Source organism: Lygodium microphyllum, chromosome 3 (assembly GCF_053477565.2).
Source record: "Lygodium microphyllum isolate KBCC chromosome 3, Lygodium_microphyllum_v1.1.10, whole genome shotgun sequence".
In the NCBI taxonomy this organism is placed as follows: Eukaryota; Viridiplantae; Streptophyta; class Polypodiopsida; order Schizaeales; family Lygodiaceae; genus Lygodium; species Lygodium microphyllum.
In genome coordinates, this window is record NC_141137.1 from 35511218 (window position 1) to 35520660 (window position 9443).

Here is a 9443-nt window from a genome sequence, read left to right on the forward strand (position 1 = left end):
TGAGAGAGAGAGAGAGAGAGAGAGAGAGAGAGAGAGAGAGAGAGAGAGAGAGAGAGAGAGAGAGAGAGAGAGAGAGAGAGAGAGAGAGAGAGAGAGAGAGAGATGACAATATTCCTCCAATATTCAAGATACGTAGGTTAAATGAGTCTCTTGTGTTATTCTTTCTAGTATTTTGCACAACTGGGTTTATCAACAACATGATGCCAAGAGGCATATTGCCCGGTGGGTTCCGTGAGGTTTTATGGTGGATTCCGTAAACTTTGATGACCGGGGCTCATACACAAAGTGGATTCTTTGTGCGAGAAGTTGATGGGGACGCCTGTCCTTTTCGGGCGTTTCATTAATTTAGTGTGTACATGGGTGATTCCATAGCGGGTGATTCTGCAAAATGCATATTAAATTAATAAACGTTTATGAGTTTAGAGTGCGCACTCGTAATAAATTAAGGTTAGGATTGATTTCTAACCAGTCGATTTATTTATGTAGCTGAAGACTGCTAGATATTCACTTTTGTCGATTTAATTGTATTATTTTACTAACGATTGTGAATGCTTCAGTTGATGTGTAGAGATAGCAGTAGTGGCGGAGGAAAGCATTGGAGGATAGCGAGTATTCGATTTATCATTTATATTTTGATGGGCGCATACCTTAGGCATGGCGCCTACATTTTGTCACGGCTATTTATTGAGGTGTTGGATATTTATTTATTATTTTGTATGCGCATGGGCACACAATTATGTTATTTGTACTTGGACATTGTATTGGGCATGCTTGACTCTTTGGGCACCGCATGTTAGCTTTATTCCTATTTTGTGTTAAAGCAAACTCAAAAGATAAAAGCTTGCTATTTTGTAATTTGGGCTATTATTTGAGCTTGAAGATGATTAATACATAAAATACATGCTTTGTGGAGCGCTCACACAAGGCATGGGGGGAGATTGCACCCAATTGGTCTCTTGTTCATGTCGTTCATGCTTTTTACCTTGAACTTTGTGCAAAAAGTAGAGTTCTATTGTTCTTGGGGACCTTCTGGCATTCACTACGCGAGCGTACAACATCCGATCTGTGCACCAGTGGTATCAGAGCAAAGCTGAGATCAAGAGCTTCCAATCGCTACCCATCTTGTGCAAAGGCGGAGCTCCTGGAACGATCGAGCTCTATGGTCAATCTCGTCGCGAACGGTCGATACGGGTGGATTCCTGATGATCAAGAACCTCTGTTTCCATCATCAGACTGCGAAGGACCAGCTTGCAGAGGCGGAGCACCACGTGGATATCTCCTACATCAAGTCGTCTTCATACACAGAGATAAGACTCCATAGCCCAAAAGCTTAAAAGCTTTTATTATTATTAAGCTTAGTAGTAAAGCTTTATAAGCTTAAAGAAGCTTAAAGCTTCAAAATTCCATCGTGAGGTATCAGAGGAGGTCCGTGATTTTTGCCGTGTGGAAAAAAACGGCCCCCCCTAAAAATCGACGTCTTGCTGCCCTTTTACTAAGCTTATTACTAAGCTAAGTCACTTAAGCCACAATTCACACAAAAGCTCTAAAGTACTGCAAGTTTGCAAAGTTCAAGTTCTGCAAGTATTCTAAGTCTAAATCCTGCAAGTCAGATAAATCAACTAAGTTCTGCAAGTCCTGGAACTCTGCAAGTCACATAAGTCTGCAACTCTGCAAGTCAGACAAGTTATCTGAAGTCAAAACTGACTTCTGTTCAAAACTCATAGAAGGGCTGTTCCTGCGCAGAAATTCCGAACTGCAAAGTTGTTCATTGGAAGGTACTCTTCGCATACGCAAGTTTGCTGAAGCATTTTCAGCATACGAAGAAGGATAAAACACAGATTTTTCAAAGATTACGAATCCCGCAATAGTTGAAGACGAAGATTGTGAAAGCCACACCCAAAAATATATAAGCCTTGTAGCTAGGCTCATCCCGCTAACTTGATTTTGAGAGTGAGAGGTCTTTTGAGTTTTACAGGATGACGGAACCACATATGGATGATTTAATGGCCGAAGGCGACCTACCTGAACCTACGATGGAGCAAAAGCTGGACTTAATTATGATGCAGTTGGATGAAGAACGACGAGCTAGGCAAGCATTGCAAGTTCAATTGGCAAATTTACAAAGATCGACTACCGACAAAGAGGAACCTCAATCTGAAGATCTTATTTGACGTACCATCGATGTGACTCTCAAAGCTCAATCCATCCACAAGGAATCAAAGATAAGTAAAAGAAATTTCAAATTCCATACTTTCAATGGCACTCGAGAGGGAAAAACTGTTTTTGCATTCATTAGTTAGTTTGATGACTACTTTCATGAGGAAACCTATGCAGAAAAAGATAAAATCAAGTGTGTCACTAATCATTTAGTGGATAGAGCATCTCTTTGGTGGACCATGGTTCGTAAAAGTATAGATTGTCCCGCTACCTAGGCTAATTTCAAGAAGAAGTTTATGCAAAATTTCCTTCCTCCACAATTCCATGAAAAAGCCATAAAGCAATGGGATCTTCTTCAGCAAAACGGAATGATGAGCCTATTCCTCAGTACACCGAGCGCTTTTGGAATGCATTACTCTAGTTATGCATGCTTGAAGACGTACCTGAAGCGACACACAAGTGCAAGTATATGTCTGGACTACTTGGGCATTACTACGCTGAAGTTAATATGTTCAAACCTGTAACTCTTGAAGACGCAATTTCATTAGCTCACGACACTGAAGACAAGTTGCGAGGTAGAGATAGACGTCCACAGCAATTCCAAGCTAATGGTAACTATGGATCTAAGCAATTCAACTCAAATTTTAGAAGATTTAATCAAGGTCGTTTCCCTTCATCATCTTTCCGTAAAAATTGGGCAAAACTACCTGCTTTACCATCCAATGCCAATCAAAACCTTAAGCCTATTCCACAGCCAAATCCTAATGTTCCTAGACTTCCTGCCATTGCAAACAATGTAACCAAAGCCAAGCCTATAGTATGTTATAAATGCCACCAACCTGGACATCTAGCAGCAAATTGCCATTCGAAGAAGCCACCTGTCCATATCAACTACCTTGGAGCAATGGAAGATGACGAACATGAAGAAATGCCAGATTTCACGGAAGATGAAGACGACATTACTCCTCCTTCGGATACTTTACCAGGTATGCCAACTCCACATTCTTTATTGACAATGAAATGTTTAGTGCATGGCAAGAAAAATATTATTTTGCATGATCATGGTAGTACTCATGATTTTATTTCTGCAAAGCTAGTAAAAGAATTGAAGTTACAGACTGTACCTACGCATTATCGCATTAAAGCAACATTTTTAGGCACTAGGTATAATGGTACACAGGAAGTGCATGACTTAGAGATTCAAATTGGTGAATACATTGAAAGAAGAAAATTTTTAGTTGTACCATTACAGTCCAGTGACATTATTTTAGGTATGCCTTGGCGTCATCAGCATAACCCAGATATAGATTATTCCACACATTCAATTAACATTAAATTTCAAGGAAAACATATTACGTTGTATGGTATGCATGCATCTAATGCTTTTCCACTGCTTTCGCATACTCAAGCTAAAAATGCATTAACCCATGCTCATGTACTATAGTTGCCTGATTTAATAGACCATTCTTTTTATTAGTGACTGATGCTCATGGATCAGGAATAGGAGCCATACTTATGTAGGACAATCATCCCATAGCCTATTCTAGTTGTAAGCTGAAACCCTCCGAACTGAAATATTTCACATATGCCAAAGAATCATTAGCTGTTGTACAAGCCTTAAGACAGTGGAAACACTACTTAATGGGTTCAGAATTTATGATTAAGACCGATCAGCAAAGTATTAGACATTTACTTAGCCAACCCCAAATATCTGACCGACATATCAAATGGGCATCCTTTATTCAGAGTTTTCATCCTATCATTCAATATCAACCCGGTAAAGAAAATACAGTGGCCGATGCATTAAGTAGAAGACCTGCCATTCATAATATTTCTGTTATATCTTTTGATTCTTTGATTGCTATGAAAGATACTTATCATCAGGACATTACTTTTCATGCTGATTGGAATAAATTAGCTCAAAATAACTTGATTCCTATTGATTCACTATCTTATAATGATGGATTTATGTTTTATGAAAATAGATTATGTGTTACAGTTCCATTCAGATCTTTTGTTTTGAATGAGATTCATTGTCCTCCATATCAAGGTCATAGAGGTATCATATCTACTTTACGTATATTAACTGAATATTTTTATTGGCTGCATATGGACACTGATGTATCCAACTTTGTTTTTGAATGTTTGATTTGTCAAAGAGTTAAGAGAGATCATGTTAAACAGTATGGATTACTTATGCCTTTGTCTATTCCGTCAAGACCATGGGAACAAATTTCTATGGATTTTATTACTGGTTTACCTAATACTAAATCTAACCATGATATAATTTGGACAGTAGTAGACAGGTTTCGTAAACAAGCATATTTCATTCCATATAAGAAAACTTTAACATCATCACAGGCAGCACAATTGTTTTTGAAAACTGTTTTCACTAACCATGGATTACCAAAAGTTATTATTTCTGATCGTGATTCTAGATTTTGTAACAACTTTTGGATTACTTTGTTTGCTAACCTAGGCACAAAAATTGATTTCTCATTTGCATTTCATCCTGAAACTAATGGACAAACAGAAGCTACTAACAATACTATACTAGATCTTTTACGTACTTATACTATTTCTAAACCTCAGACATGGGACACACATTTGCATTTATTACAGTTTGCATATAACAATACACCACACACATCTACAAAGAAAGCATCGTTTGAAGTGATTTATGGTTATAGATTATCTACACCTATTGCATCTTTGTCAAATAGAATTCAGAGTGATGATGATATTGCTAGTATGCATAGTACTATTTTTGATGAGGTTAAAGCCATGATTGCCAAAGCCCAGCAATCATATACCAAACAAGCCAATAAGAAAAGACAAGTAATGAATTTCAAAGTTGATGACTATGTTTGGTTGAGAATAGAAAAACGTAGATTACAAAGTGTAGATAGACATCCAGTTGTGAAATTAGCCCCTAGATTCTATGGACCATTTAGGATCATTTATAAAATTAATGACAATGGATTCAAGTTAGAATTACCACCCCACTGGAAAATTCACAAAACATTTCATATTAGTTTATTAAGACCCTTTAGAGGCCAATTACCTATACACCCTGTTTATGAAAACCCACCTTTGTTAGAGGAAGAGACTGAAATACTTGAACCTGAAGCTATCATAGATACTGATTTTATGACCACTAGAACTGGCCGAAGATATTCTAGATATCTAGTCAAATTTAAGAACCATCTTGTAGAGGAAGCACAATGGATACACGCTAGAGACTTAAATGCTTTCCCACTCTGTTAGCTCCACATTGAGCTAATAGAAATTGAGGTCAATTACTATCCCACCCCAGGGGTATGATGCCAGGAGGCATATTTCACGGTGGATTCTATGAGTTTTTACGGTGGATTCTATAAACTTTGATGATCGGGGCTCATACACAAAGTGGATTCTTTGTGTGAGAAGTTGATGGGGACGCCTGTCCTTTTTGGGCATTTCATTAATTTAGTGTGTACATGGGTGATTCCATAGCGGGTGATTTCGCAAAATGCATATTAAATTAATAGACGTTTATGAGTTTAGAGTGCGCACTCGTAATAAATTAAGGTTAGGATTGATTTCTAACCAGTTGATTTATTTATTTAGCTGAAGACTGCTAGGTATTCACTTTTGTCGGTTTAATTGTATTATTTTACTAACGATTGTGAATGCTTCAGTTGATATGTAGAGATAACAACAGTGGCGGAGGAAAGCATTGGAGGATAGCGAGTATTCGATTTATCATTTATATTTTGATGGGCACATACCTTAGGCATGGCGCCTATATTTTGTCACGCCTATTTATTGAGGCGTTGGATATTTATTTATTATTTTGTATGCGTATGGACGCACGATTATGTTATTTGTACTTGGACATTGTATTGGGCATGCCAGACTCTTTGGGCACCGCCCGTTAGCTTTATTCCTATTTTGTGTTAAAGCAAACTCAAAAGCTAAAAGCTTGCTATTTTGTAATTTGGGCTATTATTTGAGCTTGAAGATGATTAATACATAAAATACATGCTTTGTGGAGCGCTCACACAAGGCATGGGGGGAGATTGCACCCAATTGGTCTCTTGTTCATGTCGTTCATGCTTTTTACCTTGAATTTTGTGCAAAAAGTAGAGTTCTATTGTTCTTGGGGACCTTCCGGCATTCACTATGCGAGCGTACATCATCCGATCTGCGCACCACAAAAAGATACAAGTTGCTTATCTCAAAAAATTTAGAAGCAAGGTTATTTCTTGTAGTGAATGCAATGGAAAAAATGGGATGCAACATGTTGGATAGAATAATGAGTCATGTTGATTGCTATTATGATGAAAGCGCTTCCTACTCTTATAGTTTTTGTAGCAAGAAGAAATCTATCTCTATAGTCTTTATCTTGTACCAACATAAATTTCCTTATAGATGCAAACAAGGAGAGGGATTTTGGATATCTCCTCATAGTGCATTTTTAAAAGTACCATGCTTAATGTTGGGCTTTTAATGAGTATGATTAGATTAATGGAAGAACAAAATAGATGTTATAATTCCAAACATATGGCTAGGATTGTGAAGATATACATTCACCTAGGTAGATTTAATCATGTTGTGTGTGAATTCATATTTGGAGTCCAAAAAGGATACATATTGCTAAAATGCTTGGTGACATCAACATTTAATATCTCCAATGCAGATGGAGATATTATCCCAAACATAAGGCTAGGGTTGTGAAGATATAGATTCACATAGTTGGATTTAATCATGTTGTCTATGAATGTATTTAGAGCCCAAAAAGGACACATATAGCTAAAATTCTTATTAGTGACATGAGCATCTAATATCTCCAACACAAATGGAGATTTGATACATCGGGGCATTTTGAATTGATAAATTGAAGACCCATTCTTAACACAATGGTCCATTAGCTTGTCAAAGGTCCCTCTTTTTACCAACCGAATCTCCAATGGGCCAATAGATCAATCACAATTTCTGCATTGTTGATAGATAGAGTCTAATGACTCTTCTATTATAAGGCAACACTCTTCAATTATGGAAGGTTCTATTGGCTCATTAAGGTTTTGAAGCTCCCAATACACCACATAGTGGCCCGGAATTGTTTGGGTAGTTGCAAAGCTAGTATACTCTACCAAAATAGCTAATGATTTAAGATGGAGAAACTTTGAGGCATTTAAAACTGCTTGATGTAAGCACTCTTCATCTGTCTTATCTGCATCTATGCTTAGAATGACATTTTTGCGACAAATGAATTTGAATTGAGGAATAGACTTGTTAAACCCAGTGACACGAAGGACATCCCCAACCTTGTAGCGATAAAGACCTGTATACAAAAATAAAAAGGTGTTCGCACGAGCATGAGATATGTAGAACAAAATGCATGCACAATAAGTTTGATTAGACATACTAATAATAGTTTGCACCATGCATCCTAATATTGATTTACTTGCATAGCTGGTGACAGCTAACTCATAATGTTTCCCTACTTCAACTTGAGCGAGGTCAGTAGTTTTCTCATTGTGATCAATGGATGTGGTGAATCCTAAAGACATATCATACTCTAGGCTCTCCATCAAGGGAATGAGCTCAAAATAGGGCATATTGGGTAAGATGGTGTAGGACACATATGAAGGGTTTTGAAGGGGTTTTAGGTTCACTCCAAAATAACACTCAGAGGAGGCATACATTGTGCATACAAGAGGAAGCCCATCACTATAATAATCCAAGGTGGAGATGTATTGAGACATTGTCCCTGTGACTATGGCTTCAATATATTTTACATTTGGCCACAAAGCTCGTGTAATGCCTTTCCATGACTTGTTGGAACGTTCTTGCGCAATGATCCCTGCAAGCTCAAAATCTGCATGGAGAATATTTCTCATAGCATCCCTACAAGATGCACAAGTGATCTTGTTACTCAAGTTTCCAGAGCGTATGCCATGGCAAAGTTCTTGCCAATTGCTTTGGAGGAATTTGATTGCTCGAAGAAAACCAGATGCAAATATGGCACCCATTCGAAGCACTTCCTGACGTTGAATAAGGCCACTCAACATTTGGCAATACATGCTTTGATATGCGTCAGGGCACAATATTGTCCCAATTGGGCTAGTATATACATTGAAGGGATCAAAGGTGGTGGTTGCGAAATGGCGACTCTTATAATAGCTTGTGAGAACAGGCCTTGCAAAGAGTCCTCCTGGGGTGGTGGTCTCTGCCTTGATGAATAGAAAGTACAGTACTTTGCCTTGGTCCAAACTTGGAAGGTGCCTGCACGTGCATGACGTGGATGAAATGGAAGCAAAAGACCCATTCTCCTACCAAAGAGGATGGCAACGTTTGCATGAGCTATAGTGAAATAAGTTGCGCATATCGCTACGAAATTGAAAGCAAGAACTACACAAATTAGTGGTTCGATTCGATGGTAGCAACAAAGTTGTGTGACGATAGCAAGCGATGAATTATGAATATAAGATGGCGTGCTTTCAAGTAGCTGGCTACATTTGGTACATTCTTGCTACATTGGGTAGATTGAATTATAAGTGCCCACCAAGATCACTTACTGGTTAATGATCGGCATGAGCAAGCTATAAAGAAACTTCTTTCTCTCGAGCTCCTATGGTATGGTTGGCATGAGTTTCCGCTCTCGTCCCGAGCTCCCAGAGCTGCAACGGAGCATACGCTTAAGAGTCCTGGTACTGCGCCGGTCTCATCATGAGAGCATTCTTGGCCGAGGTGATGATATTAATCTACTGGTGGGCCACGCCAGTAGCGGAGCACACACATGTGACGTAATGCTAGGCGGTTTTACGTCCTATCATGTACTGATGCAATGCCAGGAAATTTTACGGCCCTTCTACGCGTCCGCTTATCCTCGTATTCCATAGGATTAGTCATCATAATCATCTTGCATAAAATGACAGCCGTCCGCTTACTATACGACATGCTCCCTGTTACAGACGGCATTTCGTAATCGACAAGTAGAGTTAGTCACCATAATTATCCTGCATAAGGTAACAGTCGGGACTCAGCCCTTTGGTTGGCGAGGGCCTCACCACCCGACATGTGTCGATGTCGTCGAGGTGCCTGTCCTCTGACACTCATGCCTGACGTGGGCATGTCGACCTCTCCCTCGACAAGGTTTGTCACCTCACTCTTGGAGGCACCGTAAGCCGTCCCCGCCTCTCCGGATTTGCAATCTTATCACGCTGATCCTCGCCTGCTTCAAACAGTTAATCATTTTTAGTAGACATTTTTGGTAGACGCACGAAAACGAGTCACTAATA

General features: G+C 38.9%; 1 pseudogene; it reads right to left on the bottom strand.

Moving 5' to 3' along the window:
* Nucleotides 1–6746: 6746 nt before the first annotated feature.
* On the bottom strand, nucleotides 6747–8818 carry LOC148038227 (indole-3-acetic acid-amido synthetase GH3.6 pseudogene; annotated as a pseudogene).
* Between the last annotated feature and the right edge of the window lie 625 nt (nucleotides 8819–9443).